At 47.9% G+C, this 25638-nt stretch overlaps 1 pseudogene; it reads left to right on the forward strand.

Moving 5' to 3' along the window:
• Nucleotides 1-24578: 24578 nt before the first annotated feature.
• Nucleotides 24579-25438, forward strand: LOC112860699 (Y-box-binding protein 1 pseudogene; annotated as a pseudogene).
• The last annotated feature ends 200 nt before the right edge of the window (nucleotides 25439-25638 follow it).

The following is a 25638-nucleotide window of genomic DNA, read 5'->3' on the forward strand; positions in this document are numbered from 1 at the left end:
TTTGAGCCCGCGTCAGGCTCTGTGCTGACAGCTCAGAGCCTGGAGCCTGCTTTGGATTCTGTGTCTCCCTCTCTCTCTGCCTCTTCCCCCCCCTCAAAAAATGAATAAACATAAAAAAAATTAAATTGTCATGTCTCATAGAGGGAGGTGGGTGGGGGGAATCGGCTAGATGGGCAATGGGCACTAAGGTGGGCACTTGTGATGAGCCCTGGGTGGTACATGTAAGTGATGAATCACTAAATTCTACTGCTGAAACCAATATTACACTGTATGTTAACTAACTAGAAATTAAAAAAAAATTTTTTTTAATCATCATGGTGTTTACAAGCTGTAAGCCATTTCACAGATATTATTGCCTGAGATGACACCAAACTACTGACAAAGGTTGGCCAAGTAAAATTAAAATATTAAATAAATAATGGCTCAGTGGGGTGCCTGGGTGGCTCAGTTGGTTAAGCATCCGACCGGCTCGGGTCATGATCTCGCAGTTCGAGAGTTTGAGCCCCACGTCAGGCTCTGTGCTGACAGCTCGGAGCCTGGAGCCTGCTTTGGGTTCTGTGTCTCCCCCTTTCTCTCTGCCCCTCCCCTGCTCACAGTCTGTCTCTCTCTGTCTCTCAATAATAAATGTTAAAAAAAAAAATTTTTTTTAAATAATGGCTCAGCAATCTATCGTAATGACAAAAACCACACGGATGGTAGAGAAAGGCAGGGAATTCGGTAAACTCTGCCCTCAGCTATCGCTCTAGCATCTTCAAAGGGGTCTGCTTCTCTGGACCACATTCCTTCAGAGTATTATTCAGTTTTGCTTAGCCTCCATGTCTCACACCCTCAGAAGAACACAGAAACGTCACAGGTGGCTATGTGAAAACAGTGCCTGGGTAGTTGGGCTCACAAGAACTTCCTAAACTGCACCGAAAGAACAGTGAGTCACATTATTAAATGGACCACAGCGGTGGTGTAAGTTTTACGTGATTCTAACAAACACATAGTGCGTAGGTTTCATGGTAAGGCATAGAATAAAAGGTTCATCTTATTGCAGCATTGTTTACAATGGCTAAGATATGGAAACAGCACAAGTGTCCATCGACTGATGAATGGATAGAGATGTGATATCTATATATGTATCTATAGATAGATAGATAGATATACACACACATACAAAGGAATACTACTCAGCCATTGAAAAGAATGAGATTGTGCCATTGCAGTAACATGGAAAGACCTAGAAGGTATTATGCTAAACCATGTAAGTCAAACGGAAAAGACAAATACCATATGGTTTCCTCATATGTGGAATCTAAAAACAAAACACAGGGGCGCCTGCGTGGCTCAGTCGGTTAAGCGTCCGAATTCGACTCAGGTCGTGATCTTGCGGTTCGTGAATTCGATCCCTGAGTCGGGCTCTGTGCTGACAGCTTGAAGCCTGGATCCTGCTTCGGATTCTGTGTCTCCCTCTCTCTCTGCCCCTCTCCTGCTTTTGCTCTGCCCCTCTCTCTCAAAAATAAATAAACATTAAAAAAAATTTTAAATAAATAAGAAGAACAACGCAAACTAATGAAGAAACAAAGAAGCAGAAACATACCCATAAATACAGAGAACACAGTGATGGTTGCTGGTCGGGGCAGGGTCGATGGGCAAAATGGGTAAAGAGGAGTAGAAAGTCTGGGCTCCCAGATATGCAATGAGAAAGTCAGGGCACCTGGGTGGCTCAGTCGGTTAAGCATCTGACCCCATTTCTGCTTAGGTCATGATCTCATGGTTCATGAGATCAAGCCCCACAATGGGCTATTTGCTTCCAGTGCAGAGCCTGCTTGGGAGTCTCTCTCCTCCTCTCCCTCAGCCCCTCCCCTGCTCTCTCTCTCTCTCTCTCTCTCTCTCTCTCTCTCTCTCTCAAAATAAATAAATAAACATTTAAAAAGAAAAGCCACCAGGATAAAATGTACAGCATAGGGAATATGGTCAAATAAAAAAGAAAATAACATCAAAGTCTCATCTGTTCAATACTTTGTATTGACTCCCGTTCAACGCTTTTTAACTTCTGCTTCAGGGGAGAGCAGTGCTAGATGTCCAGAGTGGGAGAGACTGGAGGGTGAGTGCAGGGTGGTTGACACTTTCCACGCTCAGGGTGGTCCCTGTCTAGTCACAGGAAGGATGGCAAAGCCACACGACCTGTTTTATCCACAATTCTCCAGCCCAGGTGCGGACACCCTGCAGTCACTCTTGAGGGATTAATGCTCAGGGGACCATATATGTCTACGTCTCTATATCTATACCTATTGCAAAGCCAGGCAAAAGAGCCTCTCAGATCACAGAAGTAAATCTTAGGAAAAAAAATCACAGACGTGAAGTCTTAGAACGAGTTGTCACCCCGAGGGATGCACCGGAAGTAAAGCCTCAGCCTGAATGCCAAAGTCAGAAAACCCAGATCCAGACCTTGTCTGTCTCGTTTCCCGGCTACATGATGTTAGTTGACTTACTTCTTCTATCCTTGGCTCTGGTTTCCTCATTTTTAAAAGTCCATTAGCACGCCAATCTCCCAGAGTTCTTGTGACAATTCAGCGAGATTAGTTGATGTAGAGCCCTTGGCTGACAGTTGGGCAAAAGCTGACTGTTCATTCCCTTGTTCCCTCCTCCTTCCCTCCCTCAAATGCACAAGCCCGTGGGAGGAAGGGGAGTTGGTGGCTGCCAGGAGGGGGGCGGGGTGGGGGGGTGCAGAGATGGCGGGATGCTTGGCTGTGGTTTTTGTAGGCAGAAAGCTGCAGCTATACTCCCCTTAGAGACAGGAACGAACGCTTTGCTGTGCTCTCAGGGAAACCAGCTCCTTGACACCATCTGGCCATGAGGAAGGGGGACCTCACGGAAGAGACAGGTCAGGCGAGGGCAGAGAGAGCTGGGCTGAGGCCAGCGGCCAAGGCTGTGCTTCCCAACCTGCTCTGCCCAGGGGCCCCTCCCTTACCAGAGGATGCGTTTTGGATTTTGCCTCCTATGGACTTTCTCTCCAGTCCACAGGCCTGCTTGGCATCCAGACTCCAAGTGATGAGCTTGACCATTGGCTGGTCACATGGCTTGGACGCCGTCCAGACTGTGCAGTTGGGATGGATGCGTCAGCTACAGCCATGGTGCAGGGCATCTGATTCAAGGGTAGAAAGGAGACGCTTGTAGGCTTTGTCTCTTTTATTATTTTTAGAAGAATGAGGGGTTGCCTGGGTTAGCTCAGTTGGTTAAGCATCTGACTCTTGGATTCCTCTCAGGTCATGATCTCATGGTTGGTGGATTCGAGCCCCGTGTCGGACTCTGTGCTGGCCGTGCAGAGCCTGCTTGGGATTCTCTCTCTCTCTCCTTCTCTCTCTGGCCACCACCCCCGCCCCCAAAAGATAAATAAATAAACTTAAAAAAAAAAGAAAAATGAATATATGCCAATATCAATAGACAGAGCAGCCAACTGAAAAGCCACCAGTGACCTCACCCCTTGGAGATAACTGTTGCGAGTGAATCTAATCTAGAAGCATCGCCATCCTCCTTTAGCTAAAAACTAAATTACTCTGTAACTCTTTTTCCTTCTAAGACATTTTCTTCCAATATAACAAAGCTCCCGACACATTTCAAGACCATTCGGGGCTCTTGGTTCCGGGTCCCGGGGCCAGGTGTGCCCTTCAGAGGCCAGGGCTGGTGAGGGGTGTCTGTCACAGTCTGCCAGGAGCAAAAGAGCCGTCCCATCCTTGGCCTCAAGAACCCAGCAGAGAGGAGGGATGGGGGTTGCCCCATCCAGATTTCTGCAACCAGAGGAGGATGGGCAAAGACAGAGACAGAAATGCACGAAAGAGCCTTAGCACCCCGCATTTCTCTCCTGCCTCCCGTTAATATACTCTGGGCATGTCCCCCCAACTGCAAGGCCTCTCAAGGGCAGCCCGTGCTGCTGGCATCTGCATTTTGAAGAAGGATGGGGTGGGGTTTGCAATTACTCCATATTGCTATGAATTAGACTAATACTCAATTAGCACATTGTGCATTTAAATGACTTATTTATGATGCATAATTGATACAGTTGCGTCTACACAGCCTTGCTGAGTCACATGAAAAGTTTCAAGGCCTCGGATGACGACTAAGCTTCCTCTTGGCACTTGGCACCCTTGCCACCTGCCCTTTTGGGGCCTGTTCCACCCAAGAGCCGGCGGCTCTTGCCCGGGTTTGTGACTTTCAAAGCAAAAATGGCTGCCTCTCAGCTGCTGAGAAGCCAGGGCAAGGCCTTGTGTTCTTGCTGCCAACTCAGGAGGGAAGGGCAGTGTAAACAGCAGGTGTGGAAACCGGACCTCGTCCTCCAGGACCTAACAGAGCAGAGAGGAGCGGCTGGCTGAAGTGGCACCAGAGCAAGTGTGAGGGGAGAGCTCCCCATGCGGCCTGTGTTTCTGGCCACAGCTTTGGGGAGGTGCAGACAGCTGGACGATCCGGCTTTCTGTCATGAAATTTCAGCGGCTGCCTTCGTCAGTCACAAGATCACAAGATGGCAGCCCAGGCAGGCTCAGTAGGCAGACAACTTGAGCCCGGGACAAGTTCATCCTTGGGGGGGGGGGGCGGGGGGGGAGGCGTTCGTTTGCTGCCACAGAAGAGTATGGCAGACTGGGTGCGGTGAGCAATAGAAATTGATCTCCTCACCATTCTGGAAACCACCAGTCTGAGATCAAGTGGCCTCCCTGGGTGGCTCAGTCAGTTAAGCGTCTGATACTTGGTGTCAGCTCAGGTCATGATCTCACAGTTCGTGGGATCAAAGCCCACATCGGGCTCCACGTTGATGAGCCGGCTTGGGATCCTCTCTCTCTCTCTCTCTCTCTCTCTCTGTCTCTCTCTGTTCTTCCCCCACTTGTGCTCTCTCTCTCACTCTCTCAAAGGAAATCAATAACCTTTAAAAAAACAAAAACAAAATGTCGGCAGGGTTAGCTTCTGAGACTGCTCTCCTTGGCTTGTAAGTGGCTGTCTTCTCCCCATTCATCTCATGTCCTTCCCTGTCTGTGTCTATGTTCTAAGCTCTGCTTTTATTTTTTTTTTTTTTTTTTTTTTTTTTTTTTATATGTTTTTATTTTTTTTTTTCAACGTTTATTTATTTTTGGGACAGAGAGAGACAGAGCATGAACGGGGGAGGGGCAGAGAGAGAGGGAGACACAGAATCGGAAACAGGCTCCAGGCTCTGAGTCATCAGCCCAGAGCCCGACGCGGGGCTCAAACTCACGGACCGTGAAATCGTGACCTGGCTGAAGTCGGACGCTTAACCGACTGCGCCACCCAGGCGCCCCTAAGCTCTGCTTTTATAAGGCCACTGATCATTGTGGATTGGGGCCCAGCTCATGACCTCATTTTAATGTAATTACCTCTTTAAAAGCCCGGCCTCCACATTCTAAGGTACTGGTGTTTAGGACATCCACATACAAATTTCGGGGGAACAAAACTCAGCCCATACCAGGGGCTCTCTCACCCCGTGAATGCATCACCTACACCTCCTGTGTGCTCTGTCCGAATCCAAGCAACGGTGGGGTGCTGCTGGCCTCTGCAAAGAACGCTGAGGGAGAAGAATCACAGTAGGAAGGCCAGTGTGATCCCTTTTCTCTCATGAATTTAACAAGAAATCCGTAAAACCTCCCCACTGGCTGTAGGAGGAAAGAAAAAGGCCCAGCGACAAGAAGTGTGGAACTGCAGTGCAGGTTGAAGGGCACTTCTGACCCCACTGCTGGAGGCCTTGGAGCCACCGAGGACCCGGGAGTGTTTTCCAGATCCAGGCATTCTGAGCTGTGGCCGCCCTGGGGTTTGGGTTCTGAGGCTTCCAAGCAGTGACATGTGAATCGAGAAAATCAAGCCCCTTGTTTGAGCCAATCTTGCTGTGCAACTACCACTTACTTGCAAGACACGAAAGAGCCTCAAGGGCAGTACGGATGTGATACAACCAACACAGGGGATTTTTTAAATAATTTTTTAGTAGACGTGCTACGAAAAAGTTAAAAGAAGCCAACAAAATAAATTTTAACAATTACTTCAGTATGTCCAAAGTACTATTTCCACATGTAATCAGTATTAAAACGTGTAATGAAATTTTTATGTATTTAAAATTAAATATAATATTATCATATATAATTATATAATATTATAAATAGAAGTATATATTATAAAATAAATTACAGTCATATATTACTATTAATTATTATACAATACATGTAACATGATAACATATTTGCCCATCTCTAGGGGCCCCTGGAGGAATGAGGGCGTCCGGTCCCACCAAGTACACAATTAAAGCCATTATCTCGATCATTCAGGTCCTAAGGTCATCTTTTTCTCTGTTACCTAAATTGAGTGATCAGAGCACCTGGCTGTCTTGGTTAGTAGAGCATGTGACTTTTGATCTTGGGGTTGTGAGTTCAAGCCCCAAGCTAGTGTAGAGATTACTTAAAAATAAAAATCTTGGGGCACCTGGGTGGCTCAATCGGTTAAGTGTCTGACTTCGGCTCAGGTTGTGATCTCAAGGTTCATGAGTTCTAGCCCCGTGTCGCGCTCTGTGCTGACAGCTCAGAGCCTGGAGTCTGCTTCGGAATCTGTGTCTCCCTCTCTCTCTGCTATTCCCCCGCTCACGCTCTGTCTCTCTTTTGCTCTCAAAAATAAACACTAAAAAATCATAAAACGTACATAAATAAAAATCTTCAGGCGCGCCTCGGTGGTTCAGTCCATCAAGCATCCAACTCTTGAATTTGGCTCAGGTCATAATCTTAGGGTTTGTGGGCTCGAGCCCCATGTTGAGCTCTGCTCCGACAGCCTGGAACCTGTTTGAGATTCTCTCTCTCTTCTCTCTCTACCCCTCTTTCATGCGTGCAAATACACTCTTTCTCAAAATAAACTTTCAAAAAGAAATTAATGACAATAAAAATCTTTTAAAAAATAAATGGATTTGTTTCTCTAGAATCCCAACTCCGACTATCTTGGAGCACAAAGACATATTTACCTGGAATCTATGGATGCACCCTTGCTTCCAGATTTGGAAATAAGGCGAAGGTTGGGATGATCCGGCAGCCTGGGGAAATGTGCCAAGGACCCAGCATTTTGGGGACTCACCCAGCCTGTACCACGGCGGTAGGCCAACCCTGGTAACCTCAAACCGCGTCCAGCTCTGTTGAATTGTCAAGACAGCTTTTGCAGAATGAACTGTGATCCCTCTGCCCCTTACGGATGAGGAAGCTGACGCTGAAAGGTAATGTGACTTGTGCAGGTCACTCACCAGGGAGACGGAGATCCAAGCCTCGAACCCGGGTCCCTCTGATTCCAAAATTGGTGCTTTGCACAGCGCCCAAGGTTTCTAGGGTCTCAGGTGTAAAAACAACTGTCCCAGAAAATAAAAATCTAAACTGAGGGTGGGAAGTGCTGTTGTCTTGTTTTAGCAGATTACTCGGGTCCCAACCTGAAAGGCTCCACGTGCGCAAGCCTCCCTTGGTTGAGCGAGCCTGACCCCGGCAACTGGGAGAAAGTCTGGTGCTTTCCTGTTCTGCTGAGAATCCTACGGTCAGACCAGCCCTGACCTTGCTGGCCAGTGCGTTGAACGGGCAGCAAAATCCATCCTCCTTGACGGGTGGAGTAAGATGATTAAGATGATGTCTGTTAAGCACGTAGGACATCTTGGCATCATGGCGCTCTCCCAAACTGATCGATAAACCCCGTCATCTGCCTTAAGCACGCCATGCTGCCTTCAGGATGAACCTTGTCTCCCTCCCATCTGCGGGATTACTCCTGCTTGAGACCCAGCCCAGGCCTCCTGATCCCTCGGATGTCTTAAAAGACTCACCTGTGTGGGTCTGAGTTTAATTATACTCGTCAGCCAAGGGATTTGGGGAGCTTTAATTTAAAGACGGTGTTGAACGCTTTTAAATTATTTTAAATTTTCTGAGGCACCCAGCTGCAACACACGCCTTTCATAAATTACAGAGCAAATGCGGCGGAGGCTGTGTGTGCAGAAGGGCCAAGGATCAGAACAGATCCCCAAAGGATGAAATATATTTCTGGCAACGAGGAAGAGCTTAGCGCACACCTATCATTATTGTTAATGGCACCGGGGTGTCGGGCTCCCTCTCAGGGCGCACCACAATGCAAACGCGGCTCTTGGAATTCAGTTCCTCGCTGCTCCCTGGCCGCTCGGTAGCACTGAGCCCTGGTGAAATGTGTGTCAAGTTCTTCAAAACAATTATTGCTGCTAGAGGAAAAATGATCAGCGAAGTGCTCTGAAGTTAACACCTCCTCAGCGCCGGAAATGGAAATGGAAATGAATTCTGGAAATGTCTGCATTCTGTTGAATATGAATCTACAGACATCTCGGCTGCCGTGTGCAGAACGGGAGAAGGGACTGTAAGGGAGGATAATGAGCTGACGAAGGAACTCACGAGGTCTAGAGGCCAGAGTAATGGACTGGTGGTCACACTCCCAGGTTCTTGCTACGGTTCTGCTGCGGGACCCTGGGTGAGCTCTTGACCTCGCAGAGCCTCCTTTCCGGAGGCTAACTCACAAAGGCGTGGAGACCAACAATTTATGCTAGAATCTAAATAATCATGCAAGTTACCTGGAAGAGTGGCTGCAAGGCCCACCGTGTGTGACTGAAATCTTCCCAAGGGAGCTTCAGCAGTGAGGTGTCTGAGGGAACGCTCCCCGGAAAGGAAAGCACCTGTCACTCCTGGGGCCACTGTGTGTGGCTCAGACGTATTGGCTCCTGGACACAGGGATGATTTGGGGACAATTCCAAAGGTGAGATGGGAGACTCCTCGAGGGAGAAGATCCCACCCGCACTGAGCAGTAGAGCCAGAAAATTCTGACATGGACCCCAAGGCACAGAGTAGGTTGGTAAAATGGGACTCAGTATGACTCAGTCTTGGTTAAAGCTCCAGAAGCTGAGAAGTATCAGTGAACGCCAGGAGCCAAGAAAGGCCCCATCGTAAGTGGGGTGCTGGGCCATTTGTGCAGGCAGGCCACTGCACAAATGCAGATTTCTTTTCTCGCCATAATCTCCCTGGTGGATCCAAAAGGTTGGGGCTGGGAAGATTCCAGACTTTCTTTAAAGACAGATGAGGGCACACCGAGCCCCCTACAGGTCCTCCCTCCTACTCTGGGGTCGAGAAGGAGAGGCAAGACTTCCCTCCTTTCAACCCAGCTGAGATAGGCTTCTGAAGAATCACTTGGCAAGTCTGACCTGTGTCCCCCGGGGGTATGCTGGGGACAGAGGCTGGGTCAGACCCACGCCTCAAGAAGCCCACAGGCAGGGGCTTGCCAAAACAGCCTGGTGGCAGAGCCAATATGCCCAGGGCCAGCTGCACGTCTACAATGACCATCTCCCAAGGATTCGATGGGAGACTCCAGGAATGGAGGTGGCTTGGCAAAACCTCAGACTCGACTCCTTTGGGACACAAACAGGTGTCCACTCTGAACCCAGAGCCACTAAGTAAACGGCAAAGCCAGGATTCAAACTCACATCTTTTGATTCCTAACCCAAAGACCTTTGCTTATTGCTGTCCCTCTTTTTATATTTTATCAGCCAGCGTTAAGAGGTAAGTGTGCAGTCTAGAAACTCAATTTCTCCCGCACGCCTAGATAAAGGACCTGCTGAAAATAAACCCATGTAAACACAATCATTTCATATATGAGACAGCAAATGCAATCATTGGCCTCATTTTATCAGTATTGTTCGAGATAATAATTGGTGCACTAATCGAGTCTGACATCAGAGAAAGCTCTAATTTGATAAACTCCTGATTCAGGATTATAGAGCGCTGATGCTTTCTCATGAGCGGCACATAAGAGTAAGCAGGCAACAGAGTCCAGTGTATTCTCCAACGTTCTCTGGAGTGCTGTCAACCTGTCATGATTAATTCCAAAAGGAGAGAGCAGAATATGGTTTGTGGAGGTGACGAAGTTGTCCGTTTGTCAGACAAGAGGACAAGAGTCTAAACAGGGTGACAAATGTAAAGTTTGGGGGTTTGCTTTTATTCACTTGGACATTTAATAAAAAAACATTTTTTTCTCCAGAGAAATGACCATTTGAATTGTTTTTAAATTTTTTTAAGTCTTATTATTCATTTTGAGACAGAAAGAGAGCATGAGCAGGGGAGGGGCAGAGAGAGAGACTCCCAGTGCAGAGCCTGATGTGGAACTTGAACTCACAAACCGTGAAATCATGACCTGAGCCGAAACCAGGAGTTGGACACAACCCACTGAGCCACCCAGGTGCACCCAATTTGATTTTCTTTTTTAAATTTGAGAGACAGAGAGAGAGTGAGAGAGATCACGAGTGGGGAGAGGGGCAGAGGGAGGGAGAGAGAATCGTAAGCAGGCTTCACGCTCAGCACGGAGCCCAACTTGGGGCTCAAACCCACGACCCGGAGATCATGACCTGAGCCGAAATCAAGAGTCAGATACTCGACTGAATGAGCCACCCAGGTGATTCAAAAATCCGTATCCCTGCTTCACAAAACTTCAGGAGTTTCAAAGAAATGACACGTGCTGGTAGTGGATCAGCCACGAGTTCTAAGGATGCAGTGCTGTACCTGAAGGGCAGAAAGCGGGGAGGTGGGGTAGGTGGGCCCCGATACGGCAGATCAGCATTTCTATAATCTCCTCTCGACCCCCTGCTTCGTGGCTGCTAAACTCAGGATTGGAAGAGCAGACCTTCTTCTGCCACGACCTGGGAGGCAGCGAGAGGTAGCTGGGAGCTGGAGGGCCACATGCCCTGAGGCACAGAACGTGAGGTACGGCGTCTGGCGCAGTCAGATTGTAGGTGGTCAAGGTATGTCCAGATGAGTCACTGTGTGCGTGCAAAATTCCTGAGAACGGTGGGCTTCCCGGATCTTGCCCTCAAGGGGCGCTTATACCTTAGGGTGGTAAGTGACTTACGCTATCATTTGGTCTATCACCTGATGTCTGGGGTAGAGCCAAGCGCTCTATCACGGTCACTTTAAAGCTTGAGAAACTGCTATCTGCCCGTCCACCCGTGTGTCCATCCATCTGACACAGAACAAAGGTATTATAGGAGCAGAGAACCCAGGGCCTGACCACGCCTGGGGTCCTCCGCTTTCAGGCCACCCTGCTGCCCCAGGTGTGGGTCTTTAAAGAGGGTCACAGCCCATGTGGGACCACAGCTGGCAGGGATGAGGCCGCCCAGGGCGCCCTGCACAGAAGGACGTCTTTGTGCGAGCTCAGTGTGGAAACTCAGACTTGGGGCAGTGCGGGCTTTCAGATGGATTTCCTATCATTTATCTTCTTATCAAAAGGTTTAATCACTTTCCGCTCTCCTGACTGTACGGGAATAATGACCCTATTCTATCCTTACCAATACAATGCACAATAGAAATGGTTCAGAGTCTCTCAGGCCTCCTAAAATGAATGTCTTATTGTACACACATCATTCAAACCACAGTAAAAGGAATGTTTAAAGAAGAGAAAGAAATCTCAGTAATCCCACGCACAGCGATTGCATATTGCCCGCCGGTCTTTGCATGTGGGCACGCCGAGATGAATTGCACGTTGAAAATTACTTGTCCTGTCATTTCCCCAAGAGGCCGAATGTATTCTGACACGTCGTGGACCTGTAGCTTCTGGAGAAGTACAGCATGTCCCCCTCTATGATTTTCAACTTCTCTATCCAGAATGAACAAGTACTGAGAAACTTGAAAACGAATCGCAGTGGTTTCTGCCCAGCGTTGGGCTGCTGAGTCCTTGTTCTGGAAACAGTTAAAAGCTGTATTACATTCCTGGAGGGCAAGGGCTGTATCATATACCTTGATGCCTCCATTAGCTCCCCACCCCCACCAAACAAAGCTCCTTTCTATGAGATCAGGCGTATTAAATAACAACAGCAGCACGAAACCTGAGACACCCTCACGGGCAGTGGCTGATGCTCACGAGGCCTTATGCAGACCGATCGAGTCCTCAAAGTGCTTCTGGCTTCCCCAGGCTCCCCAGGTCAGAGTTAGGACCCTCATCCTCTCTCCAACACCAGAAGGGAGAGTTTTTTCACAACTCCCCATTCATTGTATCCTACGGAAGGAAGAATTCATCACTGATACTGTCACTTGGGCTGTTTAACCATTCCTTGGGTTGTATAAGAAGGGTGGGGGTGTTATGCACCTGTAAAAGTGGGTGAAGAGATATGGAAGCAAAGGGCCTGTAAAGACACCCTACAGTCTTACTACTAAAAATGTGGACCTCAGACCACCAGCATCGGCATCCCATGGGAGCTTACTATAGAATGCAGAAACTCGGGCCCCTCCCCGGTGCCATAGATTGGATCCGAATCCACACTGCAACGAGACCCCAGGTGGCATGGATGTGGTTGATGAGGGACCACACTTTGGAAACCACTGCTCTAGGGTGTCTGGGTGGCTCAGTTGGTTAAGCGGTTTGGGCTCAGGTCACGGTCTCACAACCCGTGAGTTTGAGCCCCTCATCGGGCTCTGTGCTGACAGCGTGGGACCCTGCTTGGGATTCTCTTTCTCCCTCTCTCTCTGCCCCTACCCTGCTCCCTCTCTCTCTGTGTCTCTCTGCAAAATAAGTAAATAAACTAGAAAGAAAGAAAGAAAGAAAGAAAGAAAGAAAGAAAGAAAGAAAGAAAGAAAGACAAAAGAAGAAACAGAAAGAAAGTAAGAAAAACAAAAGAAGAAAGGAAAGAGAGAGAAAGAAAGAAAGAAAGAAAGACAAAAGAAGAAAGAAAGAAAGGAAGAAAGACAAAAGAAGAAAGAGAAAGAAAGAAAGAAAAACAAAAGAAGAAAGGAAAGAGAAAGAAAGACAAAAGAAGAAAGAGAAAGAAAGAAAAACAAAAGAAGAAAGGAAAGAGAAAGAAAGAAAGACAAAAGAAGAAAGAGAAAGAAAGAAAGAAAAACAAAAGAAGAAAGGAAAGAGAAAGAAAGACAAAAGAAGAAAGAGAAAGAAAGAAAAACAAAAGAAGAAAGGAAAGAGAAAGAAAGAAAGACAAAAGAAGAAAGAGAAAGAAAGAAAAACAAAAGATGAAAGGAAAGAGAAAGAAAGAAAGAAAGAAAGAAAGAAAGAAAGAAAGAAAGAAAGACAAAAGAAGAAAGAAAGAAAAGAAAGAAAACCACTGCTGTAGAACCAGTCAGGGAATTCACATACCTGAGTATCCCCCTGGGGCATTTGCCTGTGGGTGTAGAAGAGGCAAGTAGTGAGTTTTCATTTCCATGAAGGTAGAGGAGACCACCAGGCAGGGAGGCGCACTCACCCACTTACTGCTGCCTGCTGTCTCCTGGGTCCAGACTACCCTGCAGGCCACCCCACTCCCACCTCCCCTCCCTCCAGTCTCTGCCCAAGATCTCCAGCTCTAGGTCATCAGGCACATGGGATCCCATTTCGTCACCACGATGCACGCAAAGCCAATCTGAACCATGTGATATAAAATAGTACTCACTTAACAGTCTCATGCGATACACAAAATTAGAATTAACGTGAATACTCCAAAATTTTTTTTAAAAAGCCATCAGGCATTTCATAATTTCAGGTGCCTGGATGGCTCATTTGGTTAAGCGTCCGACTTCGGCTCAGGTCATGATCTCACGGTTCATGGGTTCGAGCCCTTGCATTGGGCTCCGTGCTGACAGCTCAGAGCCCGGAGCCTTCTTCGTATTCTGTGTATCTCACTCTCTGCTCCTTCCCCACCCGCACTCTGCCTCTCTGTCTTTCAAAAATGAATAAATGTTAAAAAAAAAATTTTACGAATTGCATAATTTCAAGACCAGGGGAGGTCCTGGGAACCATTTCTACTTTTCCCACACGCCAGGCCACAGAAATGCCTGCCATCTTTTCTCAGCATCTGTAATCCCTGAATCTTCTTATTATTTACATATATCAAAGACTTTGCTAGCATCCTGGTGATGATTTTGCCAATATTTATCTTCACTGATGTCATTTACTGTCACCTAAAAGATCCCTGAATGAGGATGTTCATGCTAAGGCTGATAAAAAGTTCCCCTAAATCGAAATCTGTGCAAGGGAAGTTAGATGTGGTAAAATGCCACAGTGAAACCCGTTCACACACTCTGACACGCTATTAATATAGGAAAAGGCTCTGCAAAATATTAAAGATAATGCTACCGGGAGCGGGGTCGGGGCGGGGGGGACAGAGCTTTCAAACCAAGAGACAACGTAATAATTACAGATTTATGCTCTCCTGGAACACATCCCCCTGACTCTACATTTATTGCCATGGGAAAGTTTGTCTTGAATTATGCAAGGTCTTCAAAAAAGCACCCGTTGCATAAAATGTGACCACAACATACATGAGAATGTTTTATTCCTTGGGTCACCGAAGACAAAAATGTATCCTGATGCATCCAACATGATTTCTCCCCTTGGTTATGGAACTCGACCCCTCCCCTGGCTCAACTCCCCTTGTCCAGACTCCCTTTGTCCCCTGGGACCCCATACATGGCATTGCATGTATCAGACACACGATAACATGATCACCAGGCCATACCCACCGAGAGAATTGGTTTTTAACTAATTCTCTGTTTTTGTTAAAAATATATATATTTTTAAATATTTTTGAGAGAGAGAGAGAGCAGGGGTGGGGCAGAGAGAGAGGGAGACACAGAATCCGAGGCAGGTTCCAGGCACCAAGCTGTCAGCACAGAGCCTGATGAGGGGCTTGAACCACAGACAGAGAGATCATGACCTGAGCCAAACTCAGACGCTTAACTGACTGGGCCACCTAGACACCCCTGTATTTTTTTTTTTTTTTAAGTCAGATTGATATTTTTTTCAGCCTTGGCTTTGAGCAAGGGCCTTGATCACTCGGCCAGATGGCTGTTTCACTTCTCAGTGCCTCAGTTTTCTGTCTTTGCAAAGAGATCTGCCCTCAGCCTAACAGTCATTGCTCTGGGGGAGTTGTACGAAGAGGAAGACAGTACCCTTGAGGGTGAAGAGGGGCAGGGGTCGCAGTTGTGTGACCCGAAGTGGGCATATAAGTCCATTCGCACTCTGGGGTGAGGGGTGAGGGGCCGTCACAGGTGGGGCACAGCCCTCACGCAAGCTCTTCTGCAAGGCCTCTCCAGCTGAGACATACGTAGGGTTGTATCTCAGGGGAGAGGGTGGAGTGTGCCCTGGGGTCTGTCTAGGAAGTAGCCAGTTGTAGCCATGAGCCGATGAGCTTAAGTATCAAGAGGTAACTATAGAGCGCCTGGGAGGCTCAGTGGGTTAAGCCTCCGACTTCGGCTCAGGTCATGATCTCATAGTCCATGAGTTGGAGCCCCAGGTCAGGCTGGGTGCTGACAGCTCAGAGCCTGGAGACTGCTTTGGATTCTGTGTCTCCCTCTCTTTCTGCCCCTCCCCTGCTCATGCTCTGTCTCTCAAAAATAAATAAATGTTAAAAAAAAAAAAAAAAAACTAAAAAAAAAAAGAGGTAACCACAGATGGAGATCAGAGCTGGGGGAAATAGGGATTGAGACAGGTGGAGTGACAGGGTCCCCACATGCGACAGTCCTTTTGCTTCCTCCTGTGCAAACTCCTCTTTGGCCCTTACTCCAAAGGAAGCTCACAGAGGCACCAAGGGAGAAAGAAGTGTGGAGGTGAACCATCTGAAATTGCCATTTTCAGGCACCAACCAGTTGACTATTGGCAACGGCACACGTGATTGAACCTAAAATCACCCAGTGGAAATGGTGGGGAGGGAGGGTGTGAAACCCTCTCAGATTTGCCTGTGGCAGGAGCTAGGCAGGGGGAGGCTGAGCTTCGGAGGAGACCTCTGTCTGTGCCCCACCATGGGGGAGGTGGCACAGACTGGGGACTTCGGAAGTGACCCTGCTCCCTCTTAGTGGTGGATGCCGAAGACAGAGGGGTTATTTCCATGAGCTGCTTGCAAACGACCACTGCCGTCCTCACTCTGCCTTGTCAGGATTTGTTTTCAGATAATGTCTTCAGGGCAGGGTAGAGACAGTCTCCTAGTCTCCTGTGTATTCCTAGCAACTTGTCTGGGTTCCGGATACCCACTGGAGGCTCCAAGAAATGATTACTGGATGGGGCGCCTGGGTGGCTCAGTCAGTTACGTGTCTGACTTTGACTCAGGTCATGACCTCACGGTTCATGGGATTGAGTCCCATGTCGGGCTCTGTGCTGACAGCAGAGCCTATTTGGGATTCTCTCTCCCACCCTCTCTCTCTGCTGCTCCCCTGCTCACGCTCTCTCTCAAAATAAATAAATAAATAAACATAAAAAAAAAAAGTTAGAAATAGGATGGCAGTATTTCCTAAAATTATTGGATGACAAAATAGATTGTTTTCATGGCGCATCTCCCAGGACTGGTGATTCTCCCAGACTGTATTTTGGTCCTTCAGACAGAGGTTGGGCTGAAATATATTTATGCATGAGCTATGAACAATAAATTAATAAACTAGATGTCAAGGTAGAAATGGGTAAAATACTGAGGAGGAGAAAAAACTCTTTCCAAAGACTTGAGAAGTATTTCAGAAACATCAAGTACGTGTAAATAATTGATATAATATCAGTCATAACTTAATTATTCATTGACATAGGTTCCCTAATGATATGGATGAAGAAAGACTGGATTAGCCTAGTTGAAGGTATATATTTGAAAATAATAGGACTACATAGCATCAAATATATTCTCACTTTTCAATAATTCAAGCTAGTTCCACCATTTTCTTCCGTACTTAAAGGTTTTAATGTGTCTATGTAATTTGCTAATTCACCTGAAAATATATGAAAGGCACAATGTTTGGTATCATGGGTCTACAAAGATGAATCAAAGGAATTTGTCTTCAAGTCTCTCTATGAAAACAGGTGGTAAACCAGGAAGATTAGATTAAATGAATATTTTTCAAAGTAGAAAGGGGATAAGTCGGTATGTGAGAGACACAGACAAGTGCTAGGAGTTTCTGAGGGACAGAGAGATGTTGCCTTCCAGCTGCGGGAGGAGACATGTCTTGGTGTCGGGCATTCTTTCCTGGAAGGCGGTCTGTGGGTGAGGAAGGCCATGGAAGGCAGGAGGAAAGAGCGTCCTCTAGTGGACACTATGGATTGTGTTTAGACGTGAGCACGTTTGTACGGTCAAGTAGCCAACATTAGCCAGTGCCAGTGGGTGTGTGAGAGGTAGAACTGACAGCTGGAAACCCACAGAATGGGTTTGTAAGGGCCTATAATGGAAAGTTCTGTGTGAAAACCAATGATGTGTATTTTGGAAATGTGAAATCCTCAGCTCTGCTCTGTCTGCCTTGGTAGTACAATGATCCGCCAACCAATACCTGAGAGTCACCAAGGAGATCCTGGAAATGTGCACCAAGTGCTTTTTCCAGGGAATGAGGATGGAAAGGGCCCCTTGGGTTCGCACTATTTAAGATAATGTAGGGACAAAATAATGAAACCCGGTCGTTTCCGTGTGAGGACGCTGGGAAATGTCCTGGCAATAGCACCTCAGTCTCACTTGGGGTCATCGCTAACGGAATATGGCCATGAAGAGGTGGCTCTATGCGAGTGGTATGTGAGCAAATGAAAACCAAACATGGCGCCTGGGCTTTCAACAGACTACAGCCAGTATTTCCACGATGACCGAACACCTCCCTTGTGCTCTCATTTCTTGTTCCTATCAACCCCATACATTATATAATTCCCTTTTTATACCTTTTATAAGTAAGCTTAGGCTCAGAATGGTCTAAAAAAGCTAAAAGATGCGAACTCGCAAGCCAGCAGCGGGGCTTTGATTTGAATGCAGGTCCTTCTGATTCCCAGCACAGGGCTCCCCAGAAGTCACAGCCTTTACCTCATAGGTAAAGGGGCCAATTCCCCCCTTTCTCAGAATCTTGGGACCCCTGTCTGTAAAGGAGGGTGTGAGGATGGGGAGGAGTATGCACATACCAATACGAAGTCTACTCACATCCCAGGACCATTTTGCAGCTCAAATGTGAAAGCATGTTTTCTTTTTTAAAAATGTTTCATTTATTGTTGAGAGACAGAGAGAGAATGGGGGAGGGCAGAGAGAGAGAACACGAAGCAGGTTCTAGGCACTGAGCTGTCAGTACAGAGCCCGACGCCAGAGCCCGATTCAGGGTTCGAACCCATGAACTGCGAGATCACGACCTGAGGTGAAGTTGGACGCTTAACCGACTGAGACACCCAGGTGCCCAAAAGCACATTTTCAACACTGAGGTAAGGACTATATTAACAACCCCCATAGGGGTTAGAAAAAAAAACGAAGCCCTGCAAAATAAGAGCTCTTCCTGGGGCGCCTGGGTGGCTCAGTCAGTTGAGCGTCCGACTTCAGCTCAGGTAATGATCTCTTGGTTCATGGGTTTGAGCCCCGCATCGGGTTCTGTGCTGACAGCTCAGATCATGGAGCCTGCTTCCGATTCTGTGTCTCCCTCTCCCTCTGCCCCTCCCCCACTCACACTCTGTCTCTCTCTCTCTCAAAAGTAAATAAACATTAAAAAATTAAAAACAAAAGAGCTCTTCCTAAAAACTGCAGAATTGGCACAGCTGGGCCATAATGGGAGGGCTGTGCCTTTAAAGGGTGTGGTCAGTCAGCAGCTGGAAGGGTAGAGGGGAAACTTCTCAGGCTCTCCACTTTTGCCTGAGGCCATCTTTAGGTCCTAAGTACGTGGGACTGGACTTAGCTGTCCTTCCCCTTGGCCATCAAGCATAGCACGTAAGCCCAGAGGCCAGGGCTAGGCCTGCAGAGGCCCTTCCCTGAATGCAGCTTCCACTGGCTGCCTGCACTGTGTCTGCCCTCACTGGCCAGGGCCCCGCACCCACGGCCAGGTGCTTGCCCTGATAGAGAGCTCAGAGCCAAAGCCACCACCAGTAATGCTGAGGGATTTGCTCTGGGGCCACGACATTGTCCTGCCACAGCAAAAGAAATGTATCCAGATGGACGCCAGGAAGCCTTCCGTTCTCTGCTGGCAGAGGGGGCCCATGTCTCCCCACGGTCTGCGAGATAAATCCGTTCAAAGACCCCAGCTTCCAGGGCACAGGGGGACCCCCAGGCCAAACTCAGAGCAAGAGCTGCCAGATTTCTTTTTTAATTCATAAGTCTTGGTGGATCAGAGCCTGCCCTCTCAGCTTTGCTGAATCCTCTCTGGCAGGAGCTGTGCACAAAGCCATGGCCCAGGACAAGAGTCTAGGGCCAGCAGAGAAGGTGCCACGTACCTAGCAAATGACAAACTTTTGGTTTGAATTTCCAGCGTAAGGAAATATTGATGGAGGGTGGCCATCACCCATTGATGGAGGGTGGAGCCTGGGTGGCTCAGTCAGTGAAGCCTCCGACTTTGGCTCAGGTCATGATCTCACGGTTCATGAGTTCAAGCCTTGTCTCGGACTGTATGCTGGCAGCTCAGAGCCTGGAGCCTGCTTCGGATTCTGTGTCTCCCTCTCTCTCTGTGCCCCCTCCCCCATGCTCTGTCTCTCTCAAAAATTAACATTAAAAATTTAAAAAGAAAAGAAAAGAAATATTGATGGAAGGGAGGGAGGAGTTGTCTCTACCTTATCCTGAAAATGGCCTCTGCCTTCCTCTTGGCTCGCAGGTGGATAATAGCTCTTCAGGGCTTTGGGCTGCCTTCCAATGAAAGTTCCAATCCGAAATTTTTCCTGGGCTCCAGACTCCCAACAGGCCTTTGGCTGAATGTCAGTGGGTCTGTGAACTTGAACTTGTCTGCATCTAGTCTATACTGCACATGGCAGGAAGAGTCCCTATTGGTTCCCAACCAGCCTCTATTGGGATGTTACAGGGCCCGGAGCTTCCTTGTGTCTTGAGACATCCATGATCCCATATGGACTGTTGCTGCAGGAAGATAAGACTCCTCTGTTCTTCCTCTCTGAGAACCGGGACCCTTTGTTCCCAGACTTCCATGAGTGGTTTCGTCTGCCTAGAGCATGAGTGGCAGACAGGGTCCAAGGTGTGGCTCTGGAATTTGTACTTGCATTTGCAGAAACTTGGCCTCAGCCTCATCCTTCCCAGCCCTGCTTCTCCCTCAATAAAGCAAGTTTCTTTCTTTCTTTTTAAAGTTTATTTATTTATTTTTGAGAGAGAGAGAGCGAGCACATAAACAGGGAAGGAGTGACACAGAACCTGAAGCAGGCTCTAGGTCCTGAGCCACCAGCCCAGTCGGGCTCGAACCCACGAACTGCAAGATCATGACCTGATTCGAAGTCCTACGCTTCACCGACTGAGCCACCCAGGCGCCCCCAAGAGAGCAGGTTTCTAGAACCATGGAAACTGATACTCAGTTACCACTGGATGCCCGCAGGGGACCTGGTGCGGGCAGAGTGCAATCTGCAGAGAGACTCCAAAGCCTCTGGATCTACAAGCTGACTAGCCCCAGGAAAAGAATGTTAACAGCTCGCCCTGAGCTGAGCGAGCTACAGAATCCTGTCTTGAAAGGACAAATACCACCTAGAGGTAAACAAGAACTAACAGAAGGGGCTGGGCAGCAGCCCCCGCTAGCCAGAAGAAACAAGGCAACAGGCGGAATCCAGGATGGTAAAGAGCTGGCTGAAAACATCCCAAGGAAGTGTCTAGATGCTACATATTTCCAGTGCAAGAACACAAGCAACAGCAACCACACAAACAGTTTCGGAAGCCAGGGGCGGCGGTGCAGGCAACAAATGCGAAAGTCACCTGGCCAGGGAGCGCCTCTCCTCTCTGCAGAAGTCCTGAGGTCCGGCAAAACCAGTGGGGCGAGGGGAGGGGGGCACTGGATGCTGGGCTCCTGTGAAAGCCCAGAGACCCCGCAGCATCCCGGCTATGCGGCCCTTCCACTTGGGAATGCAAACCTGGAAGAGCCTGGCTCCTAAGAAAAGGCTCAGGTCCATGCCCTTAGCACAGAGCTCAGGAAAGCCAGTCTTCTCCCTCCTAGCACAGCATCCTCCCTCCTGGGCAGTTCAGCGCATCCTCACTGTGGCCAGTCGGTTGTTTGGCCACTGCTTCTGCGGAGCAAAGGGGAAGTGTAGGAAACATCTTCCACCAGTTGCCTTTCTCTTTTTAACAGTGCACCTTGCTCCCAGCCCCATCTCCAGGGGGGTGTGGGGAGTGGGGCAGCAGAGGCCCTCCTGACCTTGATCAGCCTGGCAATCTGGCGGGCATGGGTAGTGCCAGAGAGGCCAAGCGGAGGCAGAAGCAAACAGGAGAGCAAACTCTCTTGTTGCCATCAGACAACGGGAGTCCGAAGCCACCGCCGTCGGATAGGCTGATCTTTCAAGAGAGGCAGGACATCTGCATCTGTATATGAAATGTCCCGTTTACAATGGTGGGTTGAAATGTTCAGACAGTAGTTTTTGGTGGGGCAGGCTCCGCCAGGCGCCTACGCCGCTCCGTCTCTCCCGTGGGTAGGTAAGCGCTCCTGCAAGGGCACCACTCGGTCAGCCCTGGGCTGCCCTGCTCCCTCCAAGCCCACCGGGCGATGCCCCGGAGCCTGGCAGGGCACCGCCTTACTGCCATCCAGAGCAGCCTGCTCTAGAAGAAGAGGTTTCCTCTTTCTGGAAAGTGCAATCTGCCAATCTGAGCAAATAATTCTGGCCCCTCCGCGGGCACCGTTTCTAGTCTGGAACAAGGCACCCATCCTTGTCCGCTGTGGAATCTGAAACACGAGTTGGCGGGATGGCGCCCACCGTTGCCTCATGTGGCCACAGGGGAAGAATGATAGCCTTTGGGCATTTGGAGTCCCTCTGAAAACAACGACGAACTGTTAAGAGTTTTGCCAAAGAATTACTGTACCGAAGTAATAGTTATTGACATCATTGCAAAGCCTCAGTCCTGTTCTGCCTAGTGTCTGTGAAATACCAGAGACACCGACTCTTCCCCATTGTATGGACTGAAGCTGAAGATTGAAAAGGTTAAGATTGGTCAGCGCCCGGGGCACCCAGGTGGCTCAGTCAGCTGAGCGTCTGACTTTGGCTCAGATCATGATCTCAAGGGTGGTGGGATGGAAACCCGCACGGAGCTCTCTGCTCTCAGTGCAGAGCCTGCTTCAGATCCTCTGTCCTACCCCCCACCTTCTCTCTCTGCCCCTCTCCCATCATGCTGTATCCCTCAAAGATAAATAAAACATTAAAAAAAAAAAAAAGACTGCTCAGAGCCCCCATCTGCAGAATCAGACTTAGGATTTGGACCTCAGGGGTGGGGATCTCTTTCTAAAGTCCCTACTTGAGGCCACCTCCAGTCCTCCAAACTCTGTAGAGATTCCACTTTACAAAAAAAATTTTTTTTAATGTTTATTTTTGAGACAGAGAGACAGACCACGAGCAGGGAGCAGGGGAGGGGCAGAGGGAGAGGGGGACACAGAATCCGAAGCAGGCTCCAGGTTCCAAGCTGTCAGCACAGAGCCCAGAACAGGGCTTGAACCCACAAACCACAAGATCATGACCTGAGCCAAAGTGGGATGCTCAACCGACTGAGCCACCCAGGTGCCCCTAGAGATTCCTCTTTTATTCCAGGGTAGGGACCTTCTTTCACCTTTTCCTCTTCTTTCCTTCCTCCCCTCACCCCTTCTCAGGAAGTGAGAGCCAAAAGTCAAAGGCTTCGTTATCATAATAAGCCACCACAGTTTTGCACGCCAGAGGGGGTCCATATCAGCAAGAGAAAGGGTTATTTTGCTACTGGATTATTTATTCCCCTGGGAACCCCATGAGGGCTCCTACCTGGTGAAATGTCAAACTGTCTGGCAAGAGACCACACCTATAGCACATCCCAAGTATTACAGACAAACACAGAGTTACCCAGTTTCATATGATTCCTTGGGAAACACACAATATGGAGCTAAACTGGATAGTAAGTAGAACAGCGTATTCAACCTCCTCTATGAATGTATCACTCTCTGGTTTACCAGGGTACCACGTATCCCCACTTACACAGAGGGGAAAGTCCATCATTACTGGTGACCTTCAATATTTTTATGCATTCTAGTGTTGCTTTTAAGCACAGAAATATTGCTCATGGTCTTTCTTTCTTAATCAATCAGCCAATCATTAACAACTCGTCATCTCTGCCCCAGTCTTTAAAGAATATTTAGAAGGAGAATTAGAAATACTGGGTTCTTCATTGATCGATGGAATATGTATAGGCATACATGTATCTATACACACATATATACTAATAATACAAAAGAATATCAAGTTAAACTGCTAAATGTGTAGAGACAGCAAGTTCTTCAAGAGTTCAAAGAAAGGGTCAAGGGATTACAATGAAAGATAGAGAAATCAGGGAAGCTTCCTGGAGTTGGTGATGTCTGAGCTACAACTTGAGAAACAGGAACAAATTCCCTAGAGCTTTAGGGGCAGGAATGACCTTGCTTTAGTTGATGGAAGAAATGAAATTCTGATTGGGTGGCAGTGGGGCAGCAGAACCCAGTAAACAACACAGATAACACTTTGGATAACGTGATGGGGAAATATCTGGCTTTTTAGTTCAGCGTGTGTTTGAACGGAGTTGAACAAAATGGATTTGTTAGTGGTGCTTAGCAGAATACACAGGTGTCAGAAAGGGCAGCCAATGCTGGGGCGCCTGACTTAGTTGGTTGAGCAGTTGAGCGTCCGACTCTTGATTTTGGCTCAGGTCATGATCCCCCTGTTTGTGAGATGGAGCCCCGTGTCAGGCTCTGCACTGATAGGTTGGAGCCTACTTGTGATTCTCTCTCTCTGCCCCTCCCTCGTTTGCACTCTCTCTCTCTCTCTCTCTCAAAATAAATAAACTTAAAAAATTAACAGTAACAACAAAAAAAGACAGGGTAGCCAATGCTAAGCACTAGGGTGGGCAACTAATGTCTATTAAGAAGAAAGGAATCTTATCAATCGATAGGAAAATAACAAATATCTTTTTTGAAAAAGTGGGCAAAGGACAATATTAAGCATGATGCAAAAGAAGGACACGCACAGCTGGTAAGAACAGCTGCTTATATTTGGCACGACGTGCAAATCTTCAATTCAGCAAGGAAGTCTGCCTTTTAACACATAGCCTCAAGAAAGAATTCAGAATTTGAACAAAATCCTGTGCAAGGATTTTCAGTACCTCGAGCTTATCATGGTCAAAAACTAAACTAAGTTCTTAAGTGGGAGAGTCAGGGACAACGTATAAGAAATGTGTTTATTGATTTTGAGGGTTGGTTGCGATATATTTGCAGATTTTCTAGAAGGCATCAAGCAGATCATGCGACCCTGTGCGGTGTGTATGCCATTTGTGCATAAAAGTAAAAACAAATAAAACTATCCAACCTAAATACGCACACACACACACACACACACACACACACAAATATACACACACATGCATAGATATTCATCCATATTTGTTTTTCTTTCCATCTATATGTATATATAGGGATACCTGCACACACATATGCATATATACATAGATGTCTATATGCCTAGATGTTAATACTCCTTATTTCTAAGTAGTAGGATTATATGTAACGTCTATTGCCTTCTTCTGCATACGCTTTATGTTTGTTTTATAACTGTTTTCCACAACAAGCATCTTTTTTTCCCTGTGCAGCTCCAGCACGGCACCAGCCTAATTGCCATCGCGCCCAGCAGTCCCTGCCTCGCCCTCGTCCTCAAGGTCAATGCCAAGCACAGGAAGCAGCGGCAGAGGACTCACATCCACGACCTCTGCCTGCTGGGTCAGGGTCATTGCAATGAAGCTTTGGGGAACAATAAAATGGTTCCTTGTAAGAAACTAATATGGTTTCAATAAACAAAAAGGACACTGAGGAAGACGTATTTTGTACACCAAGACAGCCATAAAGAAGAAAAGCCCCAGGAAGAACTTTCTCAGTGTAGTTGGTGGAGAGACTGGAATTTGATCTTGTTGCAGGAGAAAAGGGTACAGGGGCAGCAAAGGTCACGTGCCCTGGTGGGGTTCCAGTGCAAGGCGGTGACACAGCTCACCAGAGGCATTATAGACTATCCAAGATCGGCCGGGTCCTCCACACACTCACCAGCGGAGCTACCAAAGCGATGAGAGTAGGGTGAAAAGAGAGGGGATGGCTCTTGGAGGGCTCCCCAAGTTCAGGGCCAACAGTCCCAGCACTCCCATACTGCGCGTAGGCTCCCAGCTTCCTGCTGAGCACAGACTGTGGGCGTGGACCCCAGGATCCCAGCCCTTCTGTTGGGGGAGAAAAGGTGGAGGGGGCTGACAAACGGGGTGCAGGAGAACAAGGTAGGCCATAAAGACAGAATGTGTATCAGGGTTATAGACCACGACTTCCCAGGGGTCCCTCCTTATCAAAGACGGCCTAGAGAGGATGGCAATGAAGAAGGTAAGGGGAATCAAGGAGATGACACCCAAGGTCAGCAGGTCCCTCAAGGTTAGTACCCACAAAACTTCAATTTCCCACACAGGGGCTCAGAAAACTGGAAACTGCTGGATAGCACAGAGACCAAAGCAGCGGACCCACCGGCTGAGACTTTTGCTCCAGCATGAGCAGTGCAGGGCTGAGTAAATGCTCACTGACCGTCTCTACCACCGGCTGGTTGAGGCATCCAACAAGAATGAATATGAAATTCCAGCAATAAGAAATGAACAAAAGATTGGAGCTGAGGGCGTTAAGTACTTGCTTTTTGCCCATTGATCAGATACCCAAACTATCTGCATTATCTATGCAGGATGGGGTTTCTATTATT

Source organism: Puma concolor, chromosome A1 (genome assembly GCF_028749965.1).
Source record: "Puma concolor isolate L17-30 chromosome A1, mPumCon1.1.hap2, whole genome shotgun sequence".
Classification (NCBI taxonomy): domain Eukaryota; kingdom Metazoa; phylum Chordata; class Mammalia; order Carnivora; family Felidae; genus Puma; species Puma concolor.